Consider the following 24,807-nt stretch of genomic DNA (forward strand, 5'->3'; position numbering starts at 1 on the left):
CTGTGTGGGTGACTGGTGATGCAAATTCCTATGCTCTCGGCAATAACACACATGAAAACTAGAGTTCTTCGCTTCTCACCTCATCACCAACTTGAAAGACCGTTAGCACTTTATCAAACACATGTTACATAGCTTATATTATGTTATATGAGTTTATGTTTCTGATGCAGGCTAACACCCATGGTGTGTTACCATAGGTGCCAGATACTGTATATCTATTACTGTGTTTTGCTCAATCATGGCATTATGCTGCAGGGTCTTTCTCCCACACACACATCACCACTTTCACCGATCATTATGATCCGATTAACATAATACTCTGAAAGCAACGGCAGCATTGTGACAAAAAGGGCTTAGTTACACGTTACATTACAGAACAGTTGTTGATTCTCATGCATAATACAACTGCAGCCATGTGCTAATACTGTGTGCTTTGAAAGGAGAAATGTGTGAATTTGTGTGTGTTTGTGCTCACTTCAGTATTATAGATTGTCCTGAGGTGCTATGTGCTTTTTATTATATGGTGCTAATTTACTAAGGATTCCTAAATATTATTGGCTGTATTTCCCATTTTAAGCATATAAAGGCAGCACACCATACACTGCATTTTATGTTTGGAGATTTTTTTTAAATATCAATTTAGCCAATGATTTTACCTTTGCCCCTCTGGCATATAATACAGGGAATTAATTTGACTTTCTATTTCAGTATATTATCATAACACTGTAGCAATTTACTGTGTTGTGGAAACACACAGGATGCATATAATATAACATTATATTAAATGTCATTTAGCCAACACTTTTATTCAAAGTGACTTACAGTTGCTATATATATAAGAGGTTGCATGCCTCTGGAGCAACTAGGGGTTAAGTGTCTTGCTCAGGGACACATTGGTTGATGTATCACAGTGGGAATTGAACCCAGAACCCCCACACCTAAGGCATGTGTCATATCCATTGCGCCAGGTTCACCTCGCTATAATCTCTCATTGCGAGAAACCAATCACAGCCGTCCTGGGCGGGGCTAAGCCCTAATGCAGCGACGGTGCCCTAGCAAAACAGGCAGCGGAGATAGCGGAAGGCTTTATCCCAGCAATGTATATCTGTTGAGCCAGACTAACCTCGCTAAAACTGACGCAGTCAATACACAGTCCTGCAGACAGTCCTACAATATTTGTTTGTTTGTTTGATTAATTTGATGATTTAAAACACACATACAACACTGCACAGCAGTATTTACATAGGCCAACAATTAAAACCCCCTGTGGATAAAAACACAATAAAGTTAAAGGCTTATTGGTGCTTACGTATGGTGCATTAGCACCGCCTAAACTCTCTGCCAGACCAACCACTGTTGCGCTGCTTGTGATTTTTTCCCGGGAATGTCACCATCGAGTTTGTAATACTGGAAATGCCAGGGCTTTCATCACTGGACTAAACGCACAATCCCCATTGCGTTACCTCATTCGGCGGTATATACTGATTTAACAGACATTTATTTAAATGAAAACCTTCAAGATTAGATTAGATTATTTCTTTGTTTGTCTGTGCAACAAAAACACAGGAAAAAAATGTCATAATTAGTATTGGTTTAAATCAAATGCACAGATGATTGGATTACATTGTTCCTCCCTCTCTGGTTAAGGTGTGTTAATCAGTCACTCACTTTATTTCGAATGGAAATCTGGTCCTAATTAGCACACTCAAGAGATTAGCATGCCCTGAATCAGACTAAACTGTATATATGTTTGTTTTGTACACGCAACACAGGTGGACTAAATGATGTCACTGCTCTCCCACACAGAACAAATATGCTTAAGGCTATTCCTTGTGTGTAGGACAATTGTGTTTGTGTATTTGTGTGTGGGAGGTGCTGATGGGTCCTCAGTGGGTGGCGTTGCATAAGAACGTCAGTGCTGAAGAAATATTACTCTCTCTCTCTCTCTCTCCCTCCCTCTGTCTCATATAGTACAGTATAGCACAAACACATGGACTGAGCCCAGCACACAGTGGTGTCTGAGTCAACTGCGTGGACCACAATTTGTAGGCGATTTGAGCAGCGGTGGCATATAAACACAAGACTACACCAGACCAACATCGCAGATAAGATATAAAGAATGAGACAGAGCAACAAAGATAATGAAACTAATAAAAAAATCCTACTCTCAAAACTAACTATGTTGGTGAAATACTTACTTCTATTAACACCTACCTCAAATAAAACAGACTGTATAGGGTTCATAAATATAACAGCAGAACAATTCATATCCCAACACACTGATTGGCTGATAGTATTGCTGGCCCACTCTCATCTAACTAATGACCTTTAATATCTACCAGTACACGAACCAATGAGATTGACCATCATTGTTTCCCTAGTCGAAATACTTCATAAAGTTTGTGATAAACTGAGAAGCACTCCATCAACAGTGTTTAAATAACATCTCTGACTGTAAAATCCACCCAGAGACTTGATCATTTTAGATTTTATTATCTTCACCGATACAGCAGAAAGTTTACATTAAGATATGTGTTGTACCTTTTTCTTTTGTTGATAAAAACTGTGACTTTATATTGTGAAAATGTGCTTGTGTAACTCATTCAAGAATCCCTTATCAAATTCAGTGTGGGACATTGTGTTTCCATTTAGGCTTTGTGTGAAAGACAAAAAAGGGAAAAAAGGCCATGGAAACTTGCAATTCGAAAAACAGCTCTACAAAACATTTAAACATTTCATTTTAAACACTGTAACAGATAAGTGTTACATTTCTCTGTTCTGCTTTCTTGGCATGTGAGAAGAAAGAGACAGATTTGAATTGTATCAAGAACAAAAGACTTCCTCTGCATTCAGGCACATACCATCTCCTGAGTGAATTGTGGATTTTTATACATAAGTCGCTTGTAGTTATCAGACTGAAATCCCTTATCTCTGAGTTAATTGTTTCAAGTCAAATAACTACCATTATCAAATCATCTTTGCAAAAATGAATCTTTCATCAATGATGTGACATAATTACAGTCTAAGTGTGGTCTGTTTAATGAGTCAACAATTTGCCCTCCTCTGAAATGACAGTGTTTTCTGGTTCCAACTGTTTAGACATGTTTACACTTGCATACAGGTAAAGACTATAATTATGTCTACCAAAAATCACATTACTTGAATTATTTTATCACCACAATACTGCCCTACAAAGCAAAAAGGCAGTAACTACGCAGAGTGCAGAACTGAGAAAAATGACTTTAAAGTTATCCTGTCATCCAGCTAAGTAGTTGTAGGTAGATTATTGGACATGTGGCTGTTTTTGTTACTTTATATTAGCTTATTCTTTGTACATATCAATCCTCATATTTAATTTGATATTTTACCCCTATTTTGCAGTTACTGTATTCTTGCTTTGTATTACTTACCAAAAACGTGGCACCATACCAAGGAAAAAGACAGTAACTACAGATTCTCCAAAAACTATTTTGCCACAACTTGGGCTCTGGGTGTGTTAGATACACTGTATTTGAAATAATTGGAACCATTTGTTTTTCTGAACATGGATATACCAAAACCAAAACTAATTTGACTATTTTAGGTCAATATTTTCCACCCGGAAGCTGTTCTGGTGCTGAAACGGCTGCTTAAAGTCTCACATTGCTAAGCTGTTATCAAGTTATCCTGTCATCCAGCTAAGTAGTTGTAGGTAGATTATTGGACATGTGGCTGTTTTTGTTACTTTATATTAGCTTATTCTTTGTACATATCAATCCTCATATTTAATTTGATATTTTACCCCTATTTTGCAGTTACTGTATTCTTGCTTTGTTTCACTAGGGCTTTTTGCAGTTACTGTACAAACGACTACCATTTTTCTCCAAAACGACACACATTTGAGATAAGATGTTTTGTCACATAACAAAGGATGCCTTGAATGTCATGAAAATGATAATAACTCATTTTGACCAAAAATGCAGTTACTGCCTTTTTGTTTTGTAGGGCATAATAGTGAACCTCACTGCATCTGCCGTCCAACCATTTTCAGTACGTTGTTCCGCCGTTGTGTTTCTGCCAACAATGAGAACACGTTGTCATGTTGTTTTGTGCTGATGCATAACAGTGCTAAAGAGGGGTAGAAATCAAGCTCTTCAGGAATAATTAGAGGGTCGTAAAGTGTCTCTCTTTCTCTCTCACATTCCCTGTCATCAGTGGCGATTTTAGACCCTTTTTTCATCTAAATTTCATCTCAGTTCCCTTTATTATTTTTTTAAAATCAATTTTAGTGCTTCAAGTTAGAGTTTACGTACTTGTCTGTTAGTGACAGAGGGCAAACAATTACAGGTTCAAAGAAACAGGTTTAATATCTTGTGTCGCTGTCGCCAATGCTATGCACCTGTAACTCAGTCAAGGAAAGTTTTATTTTTAATTTACACCTCATTATCATTTCATTTGATTCTGGTAGTCCATAAAGGGACTTTCATAGTTTTTTCATTTATTTATGTTATAATAATAAATACATATATTCATTGTTATCCAGTGACATTACTGGTGGGGGTTAACACTTTTGCAAGGCACTGTATCCGTGTCACATTGTCATTAGGGGCTGAGCCCCCCTAAAGGTCTGATCCTAGAATCGTCCCTGCCTGTCATGGCAGTGAACAGCAGCTTGAGGAAGACTGGAAGAAAGATTGTGTTATTTTAAGGAGGATTAAATGATTAAGGAGGGAAAATAGGTAAAGGACAACAAGTGCATGTATCATGATGTACACTAACTCTTAGGTTTGGTTCAAATTACTTTAACATCGAGAGCACAGTTTCATGGTATGGTGAAGTGGTGAAATGATCGCAGACTTAAAGTGCTCATATTAGGCTTTTTGGCTTTTTCCCTTTCCTTTATTGTGTTATATATCTTTTTGTGCACATTATAGGTTTAAAAAGTGAAAAAGCCCAAAGTCCACCCCAAAGGGATTTACCATCTCCAACAGAAAACACTGTTCACAAACTGCTCCAAACTGCTCTATTGTAGTCCAGCCTTTACTTCAGCGACGAACGTGCGTCACTTTGTAACACACGTTATAATGCTCTAGCTGCTAGCGTGGCACGCCCTCATACTCTGCTTCTGACTGGCTTGTAGTCCTTACCTAGGTACTGTGCATGTGTGACTCCCAACAAAGATGGACTAGAAGTGAGATGTCTCACTCTGTAGCTAAAACAGATCAAGCAATGTGCAGTACAACAAAAATATGGTGTTTTTTGAAAATGAAACCACATAAACCTATTATGGTACAACCTCTAAATACAATTATGAACCTGAAAATGAGCATAAAATGAACACTTTAAGAGAACGCTTTTGCAGTCAGTAGACACAAACACACTCCTCCACAAGACTGGGGAATGTTTGTTTGGTAAAGAAAAAACCTACAGACACTCTCCTCTCTACGAGGTGTTGCAGAGTTTTACGGAATTTCAGTCCGGATTTATACTTTGTCCCTCGCTCATGCTTCTCCCGTCTCAGGCTGATAGCAGTCCACAGTAGACCTATAAAATGTCAGTCCCATCATGTGATATAGTGCCTGCTGTGCTGTCAGCCATCGCAGAGGATTACTGGCAGTGTTGTGAGTTTTCTGGCGGCCGGCTGCAGCCAAATGAGGAGGAGGAAATGGAAGTGGAGAAGCTGCAGATGGGTTCTGCCAGGTCATGTCACCCCATGTCACTGAAATGTGATCTGTAGTTCTCACTTGAAAAAGCACAGTCCTGATTAAACAAGTTTTAGTTCATTGCACTTTGACCAAGTAGCCTATGTCCTGTAACATGTCTGAAAATTGAATGTTTCAAAAGCTAAAAGTGTGCATTGTGTTTTTTTCCTTTTGGTTATATTTATAAATATGGTAACACAGATTTCTAGGCTCATGAGAGGGAATGTCTGAGTGAAAGATGTAATGTGGAACAGGCAGGCTTTCTTCTGTGTACAGGATTGAAGCCAGCGCCAACCAACTGGACAGTTTCCAGATTGTATAAAAGAAAGCAGTAGGTGAGTTGAATCCCTCTATACTTCTATATCTGAAGACAGAAATCTACTTGGAGTTAGATTTCATACACATTTGGGTCCATTAGGTACCGCAGTATAACTGCCCTCACCTCCAGAATGGGGGAAGAGCTTCTTTCCTCAAGCAGTCAGACTGTTGAACAGCAAAACATGATGCAAATTTTTCACACTGAGCTGAAATGCACTCCTGCACTTTTTCTCTGCAGCTAAATTCTATATATTCTACCTCTACCTCACAGTGAATCTAACTTACAACAATTAGTGCTCTGTTACAAGTCTACTTATGCCCTGTCTTTTGTTGTCTGTTGTCTGTCCTGTCCCTTGTCTGTCTTACATGCTCTACTTTAAGTAGTAATTGCACTTTATGTAGATCTATAATGTGTGTGCACTACATGTAGCCTGTCTGAAATGTCGTTTTTATATATTTTTAAATGTGTAACACCACTTGATCCATGGTGAAACGTTGTTTCGTCTCACTATATACAGTGTATATGGTTGAAATGACAATAAAACCCACTTGACTTGACTTGATTAGATTTGGGAATAAATATATTTTGTGTAATCTGATGTTCCCAGCAAAGAGATTTAGATTTCTTGAGAGAGACTACAACAAAATAAAAATAAAAAACTCAGTTTACTTGAGAGGGTAAACGTAGAGGGCTTTACTGGAGTTGTCTTAGCATCGGCACAGTAGGCTAGTTAAAATAGGGCACATTTCACTGTGTGAGCTCAGCAAAGAAATAAAAAGGGAGCCTTCATCAAATATTAAGCACTAAACTGTCAGACATGCAGTGTGACTTCCTTCATGTTTTTATTTATTCACTTTTATCATTGTCATTACAAATACACAATTATGTGATAAAATGTTTGTGTTGAGTTTGTGTGAATAAATGTGTATATGCATGTGTGCCTGTGAAGAATATTTGTGTGTGTGTATGTGTGTGTGTGTGTGTGTGTGTACTATTTATGTGTGCATGTGTTAGGGTGTGCACAAGCTTGTGTATATGCCCACCACACACCTTGGCTCATGTGTGATGTACGTGTGCATTTCATTAGGAATCTGTGTGATTTAAGGCAGTCCTTGGCCACGCTCCATCGCTACTGCAGACGTCAGCAGCCCGGCCAGCTAGCTGAGAAGGATGGGATGAGAGGGGTGAAGAGAGCAGATGGAGAGAAAGAAAGATGGAAAGTTAGATGTAGGAAGGAAAGAATAGACTGCTGACATGATGGAGAGGTTAGCAGGGACATGGATGGATGGAGAAATGAGAGAACAGAGGGAGAGATATAGTAAGGGACTAAAATAGTGAAGGATGGGCAGACCTGCAGGAAGCCAGGGAGAGAGAGAGAGAGAGAGAGAGAGAGAGAGAGAGAGAGAGAGAGAGAGAGAGAGAGAGAGAGATATTTAAATCATATATCAAATACAGACAGAAGAAGATAAAGAAAAATATGCATCTCACATGCACTGAATTATGTGCAATTACAACGTGCACTAAGTAAACACGCAATTTTTTTTTATATCTACCATTTCTACTGTGAACTGCAGAAACCATGTCTCACATTGTGTTATGTGTCAGAACTCTAAAATAACCAATTAGGAGTCACGTTGACATTGAGTTAGCTTAGCTTAGCACAAACACAGGAAACAGGGAATCGCTAGTCTGGCTCTGTGGTAATTAAAATGCAACCTCTCGTTTGTTTAATCTGTACAAAAAACAAAGTCATCTTTGCTGGGACCAGCTGTCAGGCAACGGGAGTCAAGGTAGTTACTGTTTTCAGCCTTTATGTGAAGCAAAGCTAACCGGCTTTTCACAGCCTGTACACACATAAGAACAATTAATCACCAAAATATGGCCACAAGTAACACAATACATTTACAAGAACATGAGTCCATTGAGTATTGTCTATGTGTTGGCAGTGTCAGTGAGGGCTGGGAGGCTGGGAGTAGGGACTTAAATTATTTTAGACGTATTGTGTGTGATTTTAAGGAGTTTGTTTCTGTTAGTGACAGTGAGCATGGTGAAGTAGCATGTGGAACAGCAGAAGAGGATGAGTTCTATGATGCTCCCGTACAGGAGGAACATTACATATATCATTTATGTACAATATGAACAGCTTTGGATCGAGTACTGAGCCTTGTGGAACCCCACATGTTACGTTCTTTAAATCAGATGTATCATTACCTATTTGTACATACTGCTGTCTGTTATCCAGATAGTTAAGCCATTTGTGTGCTACTTAGGGGGTGAGGGGGTCCCTTCTCAGGGCCATCCAATCTCTGTACGACCAAAGCGAGAGCTGTGTCCGGGTTCTCGGCAGTAAGTCGGACTCGTTTCAGGTGAGAGTTGGCCTCCGCCAGGGCTGCGCTTTGTCACCAATCCTGTTTGTAGTATTTATGGACAGGATATCGAGGCGTAGTCGGGGTGGAGAGGGGTTGCAGTTTGGTGGGCTGGGGATCTCATCGCTGCTTTTTGCAGATGATGTGGTCCTGATGGCATCGTCGGCCTGTGACCTTCAGCACTCACTGGATCGGTTCGCAGCCGAGTGTGAAGCGGCTGGGATGAGGATCAGCACCTCTAAATCAGAGGCCATGGTTCTCAGCAGGAAACCGATGGAGTGCCTTCTCCAGGTAGGGAATGAGTCCTTACCCCAAGTGAAGGAGTTCAAGTACCTTGGGGTCTTGTTCGCGAGTGAGGGGACAATGGAGCGGGAGATTGGTCGGAGAATCGGCGCAGCGGGTGCGGTATTACATTTAATTTATCGCACCGTTGTGACGAAAAGAGAGCTGAGCCAGAAGGCAAAGCTCTCAATTTACCGGTCAGTTTTCGTTCCTACCCTCACCTATGGTCATGAAGGCTGGGTCATGACCGAAAGAACGAGATCCAGGGTACAAGCGGCTGAAATGGGTTTCCTCAGGAGGGTGGCTGGCGTCTCCCTTAGAGATAGGGTGAGAAGCTCAGTCATCCGTGAGAAGCACAGAGTAGAGCCGCTGCTCCTTCGCGTCGAAAGGAGCCAGTTGAGGTGGTTCGGGCATCTGGTAAGGATGCCCCCTGGGCGCCTCCCTAGGGAGGTGTTCCAGGCACGTCCAGCTGGGAGGAGGCCTCGGGGAAGACCCAGGACTAGGTGGAGGGATTATATCTCCAACCTGGCCTGGGAAAGCCTCGGGATCCCCCAGTCGGAGCTGGTTAATGTGGCTCGGGAAAGGGAAGTTTGGGGTCCCCTGCTGGAGCTGCTACCCCCGCGACCCGATACCGGATAAGAGGACGAAGATGGATGGATGGATGGACCTCTTATGCCATATTTTTCTAGTTTTGTCATTAATATTGCATGATCTATAGTGTCAAATACTTTTTTTAGGTCTATAAATACTCCTACTGTGAATTTCCTATTTTTAATTGCTGTCGATATCTCCTCTACTAATTCCATAACTGCATAATATGAGGAGCAGTTAAACCATAGTCTTCCTAAATCTACCGAATTGGAACGCAAAGGATATAGACCAAGTCCTAAGTGAACTCTGCCGAACACACACACACACTCACACAATCTTCTAAAATCAATCAGTGATATAAGTGTCCTCCACAGGCAAACAGGTATGTATGGGCTGACATTTGAAAGCGTAGCACTGTAACACCGTGTGACACGTTGAGGAGTCAGAGACAGCAATGAGCCAGCTAAATCCCCAGCAGGAAGGCAGTCTTTATTGAAGCCAATAGTTGGGCTGTCTCAGGAGAAAAGCTGTTATTAGCATATCCCTGCAGGGGTCTCTGCTACAGGTAGCTCAAGGGAAGAGAGGAGGGAGGAAGAGGAGAACACTGAGTTGGAAATTTGAAGAGCAGCTTGGTTGTGGTTACAATGATGCAGGTGACGACAATGATAGTGACGGTGATAATGGTATGAACCAAGTGTTTGTCTAGATGACTATGGTGACTATGATGATGTTACCAAGCAGTGATAATTATGAAGTAACGCTGATTGCTGGTTGACATGAACAAACATGGAGCAGGAGAAGTTCAGTGAGAATCCACTGTGCTTTGGAGTTGGTTTAACACTGAATATTGTGGGGAGAAATTAGCTTTATTTGAGCTTTTGCACGCATTTGATGACTGGTCATTACAATTATATTATGCGTGACCCCCCCATCCCTCGCAGTGATTACACACTTGGATAGCGCACACAAGTGTGCTTCAAAAAGCAATTGCTGATCAGTAAAACTAAATCACTTTAGACTCTGCAATGTAACATCTTCTCTCTGTCATTTCACTTTTAGACTGGACTTGAGAATGTAAATGCTGTTGTCAAGCCAGAGATGAAAATATAACGTTGTCCCTAAGCCATAAGTTGTTGGGTTTTTCCTCCCACCCTGCAATTGAAGCTCCAGTCGTATTCATAGTGGCTTGACAGCCACACACAATAGACGTGGTAATGGCTGGGTACATTCTGACGCACACACACTCGCTCACAAAATAGAAACGTATACAGACTTACAATGAGACCACAGGCGTTCAGTGTACCACAACATAAAGATCATCATTTAAACTCTGCCTTCCCCTCCACAGGAAACTGCAGACACTGATTATATGCTATTTGTTGTGTTGTGTATGTGCTTTGTGTGTGTGCGTGTGTGTGTGTGTGTGTGTGTGTGTGTGTGTGTGTGTGTGTGTGTGTGTGTGTGTGCGTGCGTGCGTGTGTGTGTGACCAGAGAATACTTTTATAGATTACATTTCTGAAGTTAACAAATCAAAACATTTGATTTTACTACCTGTTCTCCATCAATTCCCATATCACCAAAATATATATTTAAAGGGGCACTCCAGCAATGTAGTATTGCACCTCCATAAAGTTAAAAAAACTTGCAAGAGACAAATAAAAAAAAGAATGGTAAATATCAAAGCAGCGAAGGCTGAGCCTGATTTTAGTTCTGGGTATGGATTGAGTGAATCACATCCTCCCTGCCTGGTAAACACCCACATCTTTCAAGTGCCATGTTGGCTTTGACAAAGCCCCCCCCCCCCAGAGCCACAGAAGAATGATATGTAGTACTCCCTGTGACTAGTGAACTGATACGTATGTGTAAAATCAGTGAAGTGCCCTTTTCATATCATAATTATATACTCACATAGGGCAAGTGGTAAGTGTTGTCACCTGTAGAGAGAGTCTTTTTGTGTGGCGCGCATAATACTCTATTTGTCTTGTTTTACCTTCTAAATGTAATCAATCTGATCAATCTTTTCTAAGAAAGTGTTTTCATAAGCACAAAATAATAAGTTTTATAAGCAGTCCTTTACATTACCAATACTGTCTGCATATTCGACGCTGTGTTAACGAACATTATTGGTCCTCTGTGCTATCACACTGAAACTGTTTTATTAAAATATACCACTGGAGTTATTGAGCAGAAGATGAGCCTTCTGTTTATGTCTCCCAAAATGATAACATCACCTACTCAAGATGGTTCCCTTGAGAAACATGCAGCACTCAGAAAAAAGGAAGAGAGTGCCTGTAAATGACAAGAGTTGGGAGTCTTCCTGGAAAAGTATCTTTACTAAACTCGATTTCAGAGCATGTGCAGAATGAGATGTGATTAAAATACAGTCATTGTGAGGACTGCTTTTATAAATTATAAATCAATGTTGACATGACATTCATTTGTTAAATGTATTGTTAAAGGTTTAATCCACTTTGACAAGTTTATTCCGATTGAGTGATTTACATGAGACATTTTGACTCTGATTAGATGTTTAATATCTATTCTGATCATTAGTGAAACAAAAAGCTCCATGTAAACACAGCTAATGAGGCAAACTGAGCTTTTCCCCCCACAAATTCTTGGTCTCTCCGGTATAATTAGAGAAGGTATGTGGGGATTCTTCAATTCATATTCCTCTCTAACGTGGATCTTTTTAAGCAGGAATGAGGTATTACAGTTGTTTGCCATGAAAATGTGATTATCTGCCCCAATAGCATATATATTTAAAAATCCCATTTTATTTCATATTTCATTACTGTATTCCAGGATTAAGGATTGTGGGACTTCTACTAGTCACTGTTATAACCTTCTGCAGCAAATAATTGAGTTAGAGAAGCTGCATGTTTTTCATATGAAGAAATTAAATCCCATTTGGAATGAAGCTCATTAAATTAGGTGGAGGGATATGAGTACCAGACAAGAGTAACATTTTACTGATACCCAGCTCCTGTTCCACTAATAGAAGCTGTACAGAGTGCTGTCACATGCTTGAAACTCAGCTTGAAAACATTTATTTCCATCAGTATGGGATATCTCAGTGCCTGGCTGATATTTAAAGTTGACATCTGATGAAGCTGTTGACACATTCAGCTAATGCAACAGCACAGTACGGGCTTGAACCTTTTCTGCCCCATACTATTATAGTTATTGATCAGTGATTACAGGCAAACTATTTATGGCACTGTGAAATTAATCATTTACATTTTTTTGTTATGGTATATTAAAAATAGGCTTGTAGGCTTTTTACCATTATGTCTGCTGCTTGTTACCCCAAACAGCAAAAGCCGTCAGATGGGAATCCCCAGCCAAAAGTGAGGCTTCCTGATAAAATGCAGATCTATTTGGTGTAATGAGGTTTGAGAGCCTAAGGCCTCACTCACAGAGGTGTATTGATTTGAGTCAATATTGAATCAATTTGACTCTGAGAATATAAATCTTGATTATAGATGTTGTTGTGGCCAAGTGGCTTAGGTACTTGACTAGCAATCCTTTGGGGGTTTCACTCTTCTGGTTCTGATTCTGCAGACAAAAAAAAAATCTTTGGATTGACCCAGGCTAACTGTTTCCCTCTGTTTCCACTTGTTGTGCTAAGCTAAGATAAGTAGCTGTTTATATTTAGCATACCGACTTAAGAGTGGAATCATTCTTCTCATTTAACTACCGGCACGAAAGCCAAGAAGCAGATGTCCTGAAATTTTAAACTGTTCCTTTAATATGTGTAGCAAAGAGCTGTGGTTAGCTGAGTAACACTGAGCTTGTAAACGTTTGTAGACAATCTTGTTCTCTCTGTTTATTCCCACTCCAGTTCAACTATATATCTCTTGTCTTTTACAGTGGAAGTAAATGCAGTCCAGCAGAGGTGTTGGTTTGAAAGTGTGAAAGCATTTGAAAGCCACAACTTTGGATTCCCGATGTGGCTTGACTGTGTTGTTCAGCCCTTATACTCTCTTTTTTATTTCCCCTCACCCCTTACGTCCTTCCCACTAACCATATGTTTGTCCATATAGGAGTGAAATAGATATAGTGCACCAACCAAACTATACTAAGAGGACATTTGATGCAGCGTGCTAAGAATAAGGACATGAGTCAACAGCACTGTTCCTAATGTGACGGGACAGGCACCTAACACATTTCAATGGAGACCAGATATAAGTTGGTCATGAATGAGGCTTTACATATCAGTACATGTGTACCTGTTTATTTAATAAAATTATTTTGTGTATAAAGTCAGATTTGATTTATTTATTTATTATTTATATATTATATTTTAGTCCCCTAAAAGGTGATTACGATTTCCATTTGTTTAGTTTGAACAACTCACGTGCCAAGAGGATTGCTGAAGTGTTTTGGGAGAATGAAAATAAGAAAGCAAATAAGAAAGTATCTCCCTAACTTGTAATTTGAGTCATCACCTGATCTCCTCTTTCCAAAGCCGTCTTAAAAGCCCAAGCTGGGCTTACTGGTGAGAAGAGAAAAGGAAGTCGGGCTGACTGCCTCCCCGAGTTGGTCAAAAAAGTGCCTCGGAACACAACGAAGCGATGCCGACTTGAGCGTATGTTCTGCACGTGCGCGAGACGTAATACGTCTCCATAACAACAGGCTAATCTGTATTGTCGCCCAAAAAATGATAACCGGCAGCTGATTGGACGAACGCGTCACGTGGGTCTGGCTTCTCTGGAATTTCAAAACCAGACCATCATGGCGGCTCGTTCGGAATACAATCTGATATTTTTCGAAAATAGTTCACGAAACGTGTTTCTGAAAACATTTTAAGCGAGAAATAGGCCATGCAGTTGCTGAATCTGTCTTCATTTCAGATCGACAAAGGTCAGTTTAACAGATTTTCGTCAGATTTTGAGAGGCTTAGTCATGCTCATCCCGCTTGTCATTTCTGGGTTAGCACTCCACCAATCAGATTGGTCATTGAGTCCGACTACCCGCCCTCCGACCCAGCAAGTCAAGTCAGCCAAAATGAAGGCTAATGGCCCCTCCGGCAGGCCGATAATCGGGTTGGTGTGTCAGGGCCTTTAGCTCCTCCCTCCAGTTCAGGTCTCCTTTTCCAGATACTGATAGGTCAGCAGAGTCTATGTTCCACTAAAGATAGTAACACACAAATCACCAGCTATCTTATTGTCAGAGAGGGTGAAATACTGGCCTGGGATATAAAAAGATACAGGACAGGGTTTGGCTTGCTTCTGATTTTCACATACAATACACAGCGAACAGGCGAACAAAGGTGCGTACACACACAGGAATGCTCCTAAGCACACAACAACCCACAAACACACAGACATACAAACACTCATAAACAACATTTTCTCTCTCTCTCTTTTTTGTTTTAGCCAGTCTCCCTCTCACACTCTCTCTCTGTTTCTTGTGTGTCCATTCTCACTTTACTTTTATTCTGTCACTCCTCTGTGGTCAGGATAAGTTTAAGTTTTGGGTTGATGCCTGAGAGAAATCTAAGGGAATAAATGTAAGCAGCGACCTCCCTGGAGGTGGGCTGTTGGACATAATCAAGTCTTCTACACACACACACACACACACACACACACACACACACACGCAAACACACACACACACACGCACACACACACACACACACACGCACACACACACACACACACACACTAGAGCTGCAAAGATTAATCGATTAGCTGTCAATTATTAAATTAATCGTCAACTACTTTGATAATCGATTAATCGGTTTCAGCTCTTATGATATGGCAATCTGCCTTTCTCACGTCAGGCCTGATTTCGGTCTGAATCCCCACGAACACAGCACACAGAGCACATAAAGGGGCTTCAGAAAAATAAGCTGGTTTCCACTGCTTGACTCGTTATATTTGGATGTATGCTCAAGGTTATGCTGTGGTTTCTCTCTGTGTTGTCACTCGAAACACCTTGGGTGTTAACCAATTATGTAATAAGCTGAAAAATACCCTAGCCTTACCCTAACCCTAACCCTAATACCAGCCGTAGCATGGAGAGAAAACTAAACATGATCTTTAGCTTGTTGCCTTAACCTTAATTTCTCTCAATAACCTTGTTTCTCCTGTACGTGTAGTCGATGACTCACTAACATTGCATCTGCTATCACATCAATCTTTTCCCCAGCTACACCAATCAGATTTTGGGCCGCTTTCATGCCATCTCTCATTCTCTCTCTCTGTCTCTCTCGCTCTGTCTCTCTCTCTCTCTCTCTCTCTCTCTCTCTCTCTCTCTCTCTCTGATGACATGCTGTGCCAAGTCTAAGTGATTCAGCTGACTCACAAGCAGTGTGGGTTGCCAACTACCACCCTCCTCATTTCAACAGACGTACCCGAACACAGAGATAGAATACAGAACAAGGCAGAGAAAAGCACTGAAAAGATGGACGGAATATATATTCCTATTACACTTCATTGAAATTCCTGTTTTAGACCACCAATGACTCAGTATGAAACTATTCAAAGGATTTATATTAATATACAATTCAGTCAAGAAAAAGTATTTCTCTTTCCTTTCTCTATGCATCTGTTTTCCTACTGAAACTGCAGTCTGGCAGAAATGGCTACATATAATAATTTGCTCCCCAGAGAGTACCAGACTGAGTCACTCCTTCAATTACAACAGTTGGAAAGTAAACACAGGAGCACATAAAGGTAGGCAGAGAGCTCCCCTGGGGTGAACCACTGCCCCCTTTTTACACAAAGACACACATATCACACAAGAACACACAACCTATACCTGTACTCATTCCATATAAGAGAGACCCACTTCTGCCAGTGAGAAACAGGGTCACCTTACAAGTTTACCTTCTGTATTCCAGCAATTATAACTGTTTTGTTAAGCAAAACATCCCTTGCAGTTTTTTAATTTGCATGAAAGGTGATGTGCTTTTTAATGGCCCAGATAATTCTTTCTCAGGGTGTGTAAATAGTGGTTATAATAGTTGTAGTGAGATGTATAATATGTAGTCTTATGATGAATACGTACCAGGGGAAATGAAGGGTGTGTATGCTGTATTTAGCTAATGCCCTAGTATCAAGTACAGATCTAGCCATGGGACACTGGTCGCTAGGCCTCATTAGCTCCAAGGGACAAGGTTGTCACCCTAACAACACACACACACAAACACACACACACACACACACACACACACACACACACACACACACACACACACACACACGTACAATCCACGTGACACACACACACACCTAAGCATGTGTGTGAAGTCACGTGGATTGTAGTGTGTGTGTGTGTGTGTGTGTGTGTGTGTGTGTGTGTGTGTGTGTGTGTGTGTGAACGTGGATATTAATCATCTGTATTGTGCAGAAGCGGCCATTTAATCTGAGGTGACCCAAGGTTATCTTGTCTCCTCTGCTGTGGTAGGCCCACTTCAGCACCACACCTTTACACACATAACACACACACACACACACACACACACACACACACACATATATATGCAGATAAGACCACACGTTGCAAACTCCATGCACTTAACTATCCAGCTCAGCTTGACAGACTCAGGCAACCCACAAACTGGAAGCTTACCATCGCACCCATACCAGTCCTAAACTTCACCACCCCTGATCCACCCAAACCTCCACCACTCCCCCGCCCCAAACGGCCACCCCACCCTCTCGGTTTATAATCAGAGTTGCCGAGCTAAGCAGAGTGAAAGCACAGGAAAGACAGTGGGGGCCTGGTGCTCGTCCCCCATTCAGCGCAGTCGGGGGCCGACCCGGGCCCCGAAAGCTCAGATTACAGCCCACATAATGAGAGGCCTGGCTCAGCAGGCTCTGCCTCTCTCTCTCTCTCTCTCTCTCTCTCTCTCTCTCTCTCTCTCTCTCTCTCTCTCTCTCACTCACACACACACACACACACACACACACACACACAGACAGACCCACTGTGGCATTATTGCTGAAGTCCTGTTCTGTTCTGTTCTTCTCTCTGGTTACTACACTGACAACTGCCAGCACAGCTGCTTTACATGTCACTGTATTGCCAAGGGAAATAGACACAAACCTGGTATGAGAGTTTTTTTGTAAACGTGTGAGAGTCTGGCACTTAATACTCAGACTATTTCCACTCCAATGTGGATACATTGCAAACGGCATTGTTTGTTTTAGTTTTTCCCCTCAATCCACACTTATCCAGTATTTTCCACTTGTGACGAACAAAGCTTTTCAAAAATACTATCTCAGTTGCTTTTTTTTTTTTTAATATAGCCAATAACACAGTACAGGTGTTGATGTTTGACATAGTCTTTTACATTACATTTCATATCATTTAGCTGACGCTTTTATCCAAAGCGACTTACAATTGCTATATATGTCAGAGGTCGCACGCCTCTGGAGCAACTAGAGGTTAACTGTCTTGCTCAGGGACACATTGGTTGATGTATCGCAGTGGGAATTGACCCCAGATCTCCCACACGAAAGGCATATGTCATATCCACTGCGCCATCACCACCCCAGTCTTCATTGTCATGACTATAAAATGGTGATTTGATCGAGGGTCTCAGTGTAGTTGCCCAGGAGTTACTGTTCTCCATGGTTAGCAGGTAGCTATCAGGTCAATAATTTGACTTTTGTAGAATCTAAAAAGCTAAAAGCACACCTTAACTGCGTGATTGGCTTTGAGATAAGATCCCCAAAGGGGGAATTTGGGCACAGTATAGATTAATAGAGAAAAAATAAGAATAGAAATAAAAAACTATAAATGTAGTCAAAACTACAAGGCAAGCAATATACAAACAGGACAGCACCCTCAACCAGTGTACATGGTGATGTGGACATGAGTGTCCACAGTTTGTAGTAGATGTAGAGTTATTTCACTGTATACATGAAAAATGTGACCTGCTGGTGGTGCTAGAGGAAAATACAAGTTATCCACTAAATCAGTAGGAATCATTCTCTGGAGACCATGAATGTACAAAATTGCATGGCAATTCATCCAATAGTTGTTGAGATATTTCAACCAGGAACAATGGGCCAACAGACCAACAATGCCATCGATCCCCACCCAACGATTATTAGTTCAGTTTGCTTTATATGTTAAAAATCTGTCATGAGTCCACTACAGCTCACAGTGAGTGACACAACAATAAAACACAAAGATAAAACAATGTGAATTAAGCTAGAGTGAACAGTTTGTCCCCTTTGAACTGCGGTGGCGAGGTCTTTACTAAACCATACTGAAACATGGCCTTTTCTGGAAGCTCAGCGTGTGGAGTGCTGGGACAAAGCCTGGCTCCTTCACAAAACGCACACACACACACACACACACACACACACACACACATATATCCTTTCAGCACACAACTCACGGCCTACTCACTCACATGCCATGTGGGCCGGCATTGTGTTTATTGCTCCGTGCTTTCGTAGCACCAAGGCCATTAGCATTGTGAAAAGCTGGATATGACCACAGTGAGCTTGTGTGAGTGTCTTTAGTGTGTTGGTGCTTTAGCGTGTGTGCTTATATGTGCCAAGGGGCATGAGCTTGTGTTTGTAAATAGAATAATATTGCATTTCAGCGGATGTGTTTTTTTTTTTTCAAACTTCCATGTGTTTTCCCTCAGGAGCATGTGTGTGTTTGTGTATATGTCCGTGTATTAAAAGGAGTAAGTGAGGTCACAGACTTTTGCTACAAAGGCTCCCAGCCCAAGGTCTACTAGAGTACAAGCAGCCTTTGTAAAGGCCATGTGTGGACTGCTCTGTGCTGCATTACAATGGATCTGAGAGAGAGAGAGAGAGAGAGAGAGAGAGAGAGAGAGAGAGAGAGAGAGAGGCTCTAACAACTTGTATTGATTAGCAGGAAAGGGTTCCACCTAATGCCCCATCCACTGTTACTGCTGCCAACAAGAAAACAACAGCACCTAAAGGATATCTACCTTTATCTGTCTTTTGGGAAAATGTTTTTCTTTTAACTCCACACAATGTGACACGTCTTCCACGGTTGTGTTGCCCCAGGGTTGCACCCCCCCCTGTTTTCCCTTTGTGTGTACCCTTGTTTGAGGGTACATGTGTTTCTGTATAATCTGGGTCTTATCATTCTGTTATATGTGGGTGTCTGTGTGCACGGGAATATATCTCGCTGAGTATATGTGTGTATAAATATCTATATATTTATAGATATTTATATATATGAGTAGGTGAATGTGTAGTTGTATGTGCCTGCCTTGTCTTGTTGTCCATTTCAACCACGCCACAGGAGAGGAAATGTCAAGCTTCATAGAGAGCAGGAGATATAAACAGAGCTTGGTCAGGGCTTTGCTCACAGCTGTTCCATACACTCACACATGTTATGATATAACCAGCCCCGGATGGTCGCTCCAGGGGGACTGGTCCTCATTTATTGATAGGACAAAGCTACCATAAGTCAGACTTAGGGTAACTGTGTGAATGCAAATAGTGCAGCAGGGTCATTTTTATGCCAGGGATTTAACAGGGGTGAGTGAGTATGTATCACAATAAAGCTTTGTTGGTGTGCTGGGGAGGTGGGGTGAAGGTGGCAGGAGCCCAAGAATATTGCACTGTGGATTGAAGGACATGGTGTGTGTGTGTGAGCGTGCGTGTTTATGTGTTTCAGAGATTATTGTGAGGGGCAGGTGAGGGTGAGCAAGTGGACTAATCTATTTGAGGCTGTGCATGTGTGTGATTGATGTCATCCTGCATTTTTTTCTATTACATAACAAGTATCCTATGAATGTGTGATAAAGGTTAGCCACCCCTCTCTCTCTTTCAATTTTAACAGCAGTCTGATAGATGGACTGACTCACCAACCCATTAATACACTCTGCACCTGTCACTATGGGCCAAACACACAAATGGCTGGGGAAAAAAATTGCAAGAATATTTCTACTACAATCAAGTAAATTACTGAATCATTCTAAAACAAGTAGAGTTTGATACCAGCAAACACCACCAGCAGTAGGTGTTCACGTGAGAGCTTGGTTGTTTATTTCTGCACTTTGGATGTGGCTATTCCAAAAATACTAAATATTAAAATATTAAATAAATACTTACTTAGGGAAAACATTGTGAGGTCAAGTATACCTGTAAATGACTTAGATGAAGCCAAACGATTTCCACTGTACTGCTTGCTGTTTCTATGACATACACAACTTTTATGTTAATTTATCAAAAACTCCAAGAACAAAGTAAAGTTCCAAAATCTTTTGACTCAACAACAAAATATCTTCTAATAAATCTTAAAAACTATATATGTACAGTTATATATATATATATATATATATATATATATATATATGTGTGTGCGTGTGCGTGTGCGTGTGCGTGTGCGTGTGTGTGTGTGTGTGTGCGTGTGTGTTTGGACTATTATAAGACACAAATGTGCTTTGCTCAGAGATACACGCAGTTCTCTGCTATTGAGAAACGAAGGTCGTCTTGTCATGGCTGGTCATTTCATACTTGTCTTGGTGGACAAAAACAATTAAGTCTATTCGAAGCAAGCCGGTCTGCAGTTGTTAAGAAAAAGTATTTATTCCCTCTTCTCTTATCTGTGTTTTAGCTGTCAAGTTGAAGGTAAACAGCAAAGCTGCTGCAATATTTTCAGCTCCTGTTCTGTCCCAAGGCAACATATTGAGCAGATGAAGGGGATAATCGTAGACGCTGCATGTGAGTGCCTATGCATGTGTTTGTGCACGTTTCTGTGGGTGTGTGGTTTGTTTGACACAGTAAGAAGTGGCAGCTCTGGCAGACGACAGCACAAGCCATCTGCTGCACACCTCATAAGTGTTATACAAAAAACACAAATCACAAACCTAAGAAAACATTTATATTTAAGTCTTAACACCTGTAACAACACATTGTTACTTCCTGTTTGTTTCTCATTTCTTTCCTCTTACTTCGAACTGCCTTACTACTATCGCTCCAAATGAACACCCAGGTGATTGAATGCCATGGTTTTTACACTTTAAAATTGACTGTAGCTGGAGGTGGAAACTAATGGCTGTTCAGGAAGACGATTTAGGCTCTGAACAAACATTAAAAAAGATATTAGAACTGACAAATGCCATATGGGAGAAACAAGGACAAAATCATGTTACCTGGTAACTGTAGTACTGTACACATCAGAGGACACAAATACACACAACCCAATTTAAAAAGCATGAAAGTCAAATGTGTAATGGGATTTTATGTGAGGTAATGAGTCACAATATCTGACTGTAAAATGAGTTCATGTTCAGTGGGATTGTAGGTTATAATAGAGATATTTCAAAGTTTCATGGTAATCTCCATAGCGCAGTATATTTATCAGGTAGATTCATGTAAGACAGTAAGCATGGAGGGAAGTTGTTTCTCTTAGAATCAAGCAAGGCTATTTCATCAAAATGCAGTGAATGATCGGTGGAACGTGCAATGTGATTATTTTTATTTGTTGGTAAGAGCAGAGATTGAGATCAACATGTGAACACTGACTGAAAGGCGTGACATCCCTGCAGATACATGGTATTTATCATGCAGTCATGTTACAGTATGCAGACAACTTGACAAGACAATAAATGAAAGGACGTTTGTCATCTGTCATCGTTCATAACTGAAAGATTTCTCATCCCTTGAAATCTCTAATGAATTAAACCACAAACTTTTTTCACCCTGTCCTCAAACTGGAGCTCCAGTTGTCATGGCAACAGATCAGGCGTAGCAACATCCTCGTGCAAACTTTCGATGTGATTCCCCTCTGGCTTGCTGCGGTCTATTCAAGCAGCTCATTAATGGTCACTTGGCAGGTGCCGTCCACTTTGGGACATCATTAAGAACTGTCAACCTCACTTCATCCCTCAGTGGTACAGAACTACACTCTCTATTGGTTTTACCTTATTATTTTATTCCAATCTGCAGCGTCTGTTGTAGTCAAGACCACCTAAACCGAGACCAAGTCATCACCAAGACCAGAGTGTATTGAGACCGAGACAAGACCAAGACCAGACCAGTGCGCGTCCCACGCTGTATTACACGATAAAATGTGGAAAACGCCAACCATAGGCACTCCTAAAATTGATCTGAAAGGTCCACATTCTCATAAAAAACACCCACAGAAAACAAATGAACTCCTTATAGTTTAGGTATAGCCAGATTTTATTACCGACGATTTGGCTGACAGACAGAGCTTCTTCTCCTGCCTCCCACGTTCACGTTCTTGGGAGTGCGTGTTAAGGGGGTGGGGAGAGGGGGTTAACAGTAACACATTTCAAATTAGAAATTAGTCAAATTACTGGTTGCATTTGAAGCAGGACGTTTTACATTCAATCACAGTAATGATGTTAACACATAAAGCAGACAATGCACAGAGATAATTCAGTGATATCCCTGCAGTTGTGATGTTGAAAGGTCTTGAAATAAAATCCAGAGTTTAACTGACACCAAGACAAGACCGAGTAAAAATGCAATTGATTCCGAGACAAGACCTTTCAAAAATGATCTTGAGACCGGTCTCGAGTACTACAACACTGCCAATCTGGCTTTTTTTCTTCTCTCTTTCCCTCTATGCATTTTAAATGCGGCCTTTTTGATTTGCTCAGTGTCTCAGTTTCTCTCACCCCACACATGTGCACTGGCTCCCTCTGAGCTTGCACTGAAAAAAAAAAAAAAACTTGGATCAACTTAAAAAAATTGAAGTAATCAATCACACAAGATAGTTGACATTGACTCAAAGTAAATAATTTAATTTAGCTTAACCTGAAAAGTTTAACTCCAAGCAACCACTTTTTAAAGGTTGGGTCAAACTAATTATTTATACATCCGAGTAAATTAATTATTTTAGGTTGTCTCAAATAAAAAACTAACAGTTGTCATTATTTCAAACGTATAGTTAATCAAATTTGAAAAAAATGATTTTAATACAATTTGATCAATGACTACTCAGGACACTTTCCTTTAGAACACATTTATATTTATTGTTTAATAAATTGATAACATTGAACATCTGTTTCAAATGTATGAAGAGAAACAGTCTGCTTCAGCTGAACACCCGAAACGAGACTATTGATGTCATCAGAAGACAAATCATGGAGCTGTGAATAGTAGCACAACTCCTAAGACATCATGCAGTACCCATGGTGAATTTACCGGGAAATACATTTTATAATTCAGGTGTGAGCCTTACGGTAGAGATCCATATGTCCGACACGACTGAAGCGCGGTGTTGCGACGTCATACATCCATGGTTGATGTCCCTGACCGGCAGCTGATTGGACGAACGTGGGTTAGGCTTCTCGAGAATTTCAACAGATCTAATAAAAATGCTCTGATCAAATGAATAAATTCAGTTTAATGTCCTACTGCCAATTTATATTGTATCCATATAAAGAAAATGGATTCAACCATGCTACATAAACTAGAACGTTTACTTTAAATGAAAAACCTAATAATTTTCAGCTATTTCAACGAGAAAGTACAACAGCAAATATTAGACTTTTTTCAGTGTGTGGTCAGAGGTCAGAGGTCAAGTGTCATGTGATTTGGATGTTGAATATACACTGACATGCTGCCTATGCTGCTCAGGACGAAAACATGACGGCATTGAATCTGCTACACATAAATGCACACACACACACACACACACACACACACACACACACACACAGCAGTCCCCTCCCTCACCAAACTTCTTCAGTGCAGTCTATCACACAAATACCCGAGACACAAGCCTTGATTAGACGTGAGCTGCACATGAGGATTTCGGCTGTAGCCAGCTTAGAGGCATTTGTCTTGCAGCCGACACACACATGTAAAGTAAACACACACATATGCCTCACAAAGGCCAATCTGTAGAAAAAGTAATGTATCTTCCTTTTTACCTGTTGATTACTAATCATCACCTCTCTAAACAAATCTGAAAGGACAAATTATTCAACCATGCAGCCCAGCTTCCCTTCCACGCATCCGCTTTTATGTTCAAACAAGTCCTCTGCTCTCTTTCCGTGAGAAATGTTTTCGACTCATGTGGTAATACAGCAGAGAGAAAAACAGGTTCATGGCTTTCCTGTCATTCAAACAGAGACGGAGCCTTTCCATGACAAACAATAAAAGCATTGATTAACATTCATACTCTATCATGGAGGGGAGGCACAAACTGTGGAGAAAGGGAACTGATTGCAATCCAAAAATAGTTAGGCTGCGACTTCTATCTCATTCTCTCTGTGACAGGCCCAGGCATTTCCTTCCATTTCGAGTAGTGAACACTTAGATAATGCTTCTCTTGAAATAAGACACCAAAGCCTTATGATATGCTTTAAGGTGTGTGAAACTGTGTGCTGGAAAGAAGCAACCCTGTTTTTCCATGTAGATCAATATTCTCTGTAAACTGTAGCATGTAACCTCGGAGGACTCTCACTTCTGAGATTAACCAAAGGTCACACCATGATCAACAGTGCTTCAGTCATAATTTAAAGTTAGTCAGTAAGTAATCAGTAAATTGATTGTAAACTGTGTACAATTCCATAGATTGTATCTATTCATGGAATAGTCTTTCGGAGATAATGACTTACCAAGGAAACTATCTGACA

At 40.7% G+C, this 24,807-nt stretch overlaps 2 long non-coding RNA genes across 2 annotated transcripts; one reads left to right on the forward strand and one right to left on the reverse strand.

Annotated features, from left to right (window-relative positions):
- The first annotated feature begins 5,302 nt into the window (after window positions 1-5,302).
- On the forward strand, window positions 5,303-6,641 carry LOC116051981. Its single transcript, XR_004105466.2, has 2 exons — window positions 5,303-6,099; window positions 6,567-6,641. It is a non-coding gene; the product is annotated as an uncharacterized LOC116051981 (long non-coding RNA).
- LOC116051980 lies at window positions 6,328-23,352 on the reverse strand. Its single transcript, XR_004105465.1, has 3 exons — window positions 23,106-23,352; window positions 12,342-12,343; window positions 6,328-6,340 (listed from the first exon to the last, which is right to left on the reverse strand). It is a non-coding gene; the product is annotated as an uncharacterized LOC116051980 (long non-coding RNA).
- Between the last annotated feature and the right edge of the window lie 1,455 nt (window positions 23,353-24,807).

This window comes from Sander lucioperca, chromosome 21 (genome assembly GCF_008315115.2).
Source record: "Sander lucioperca isolate FBNREF2018 chromosome 21, SLUC_FBN_1.2, whole genome shotgun sequence".
Lineage (NCBI taxonomy): Eukaryota > Metazoa > Chordata > Actinopteri > Perciformes > Percidae > Sander > Sander lucioperca.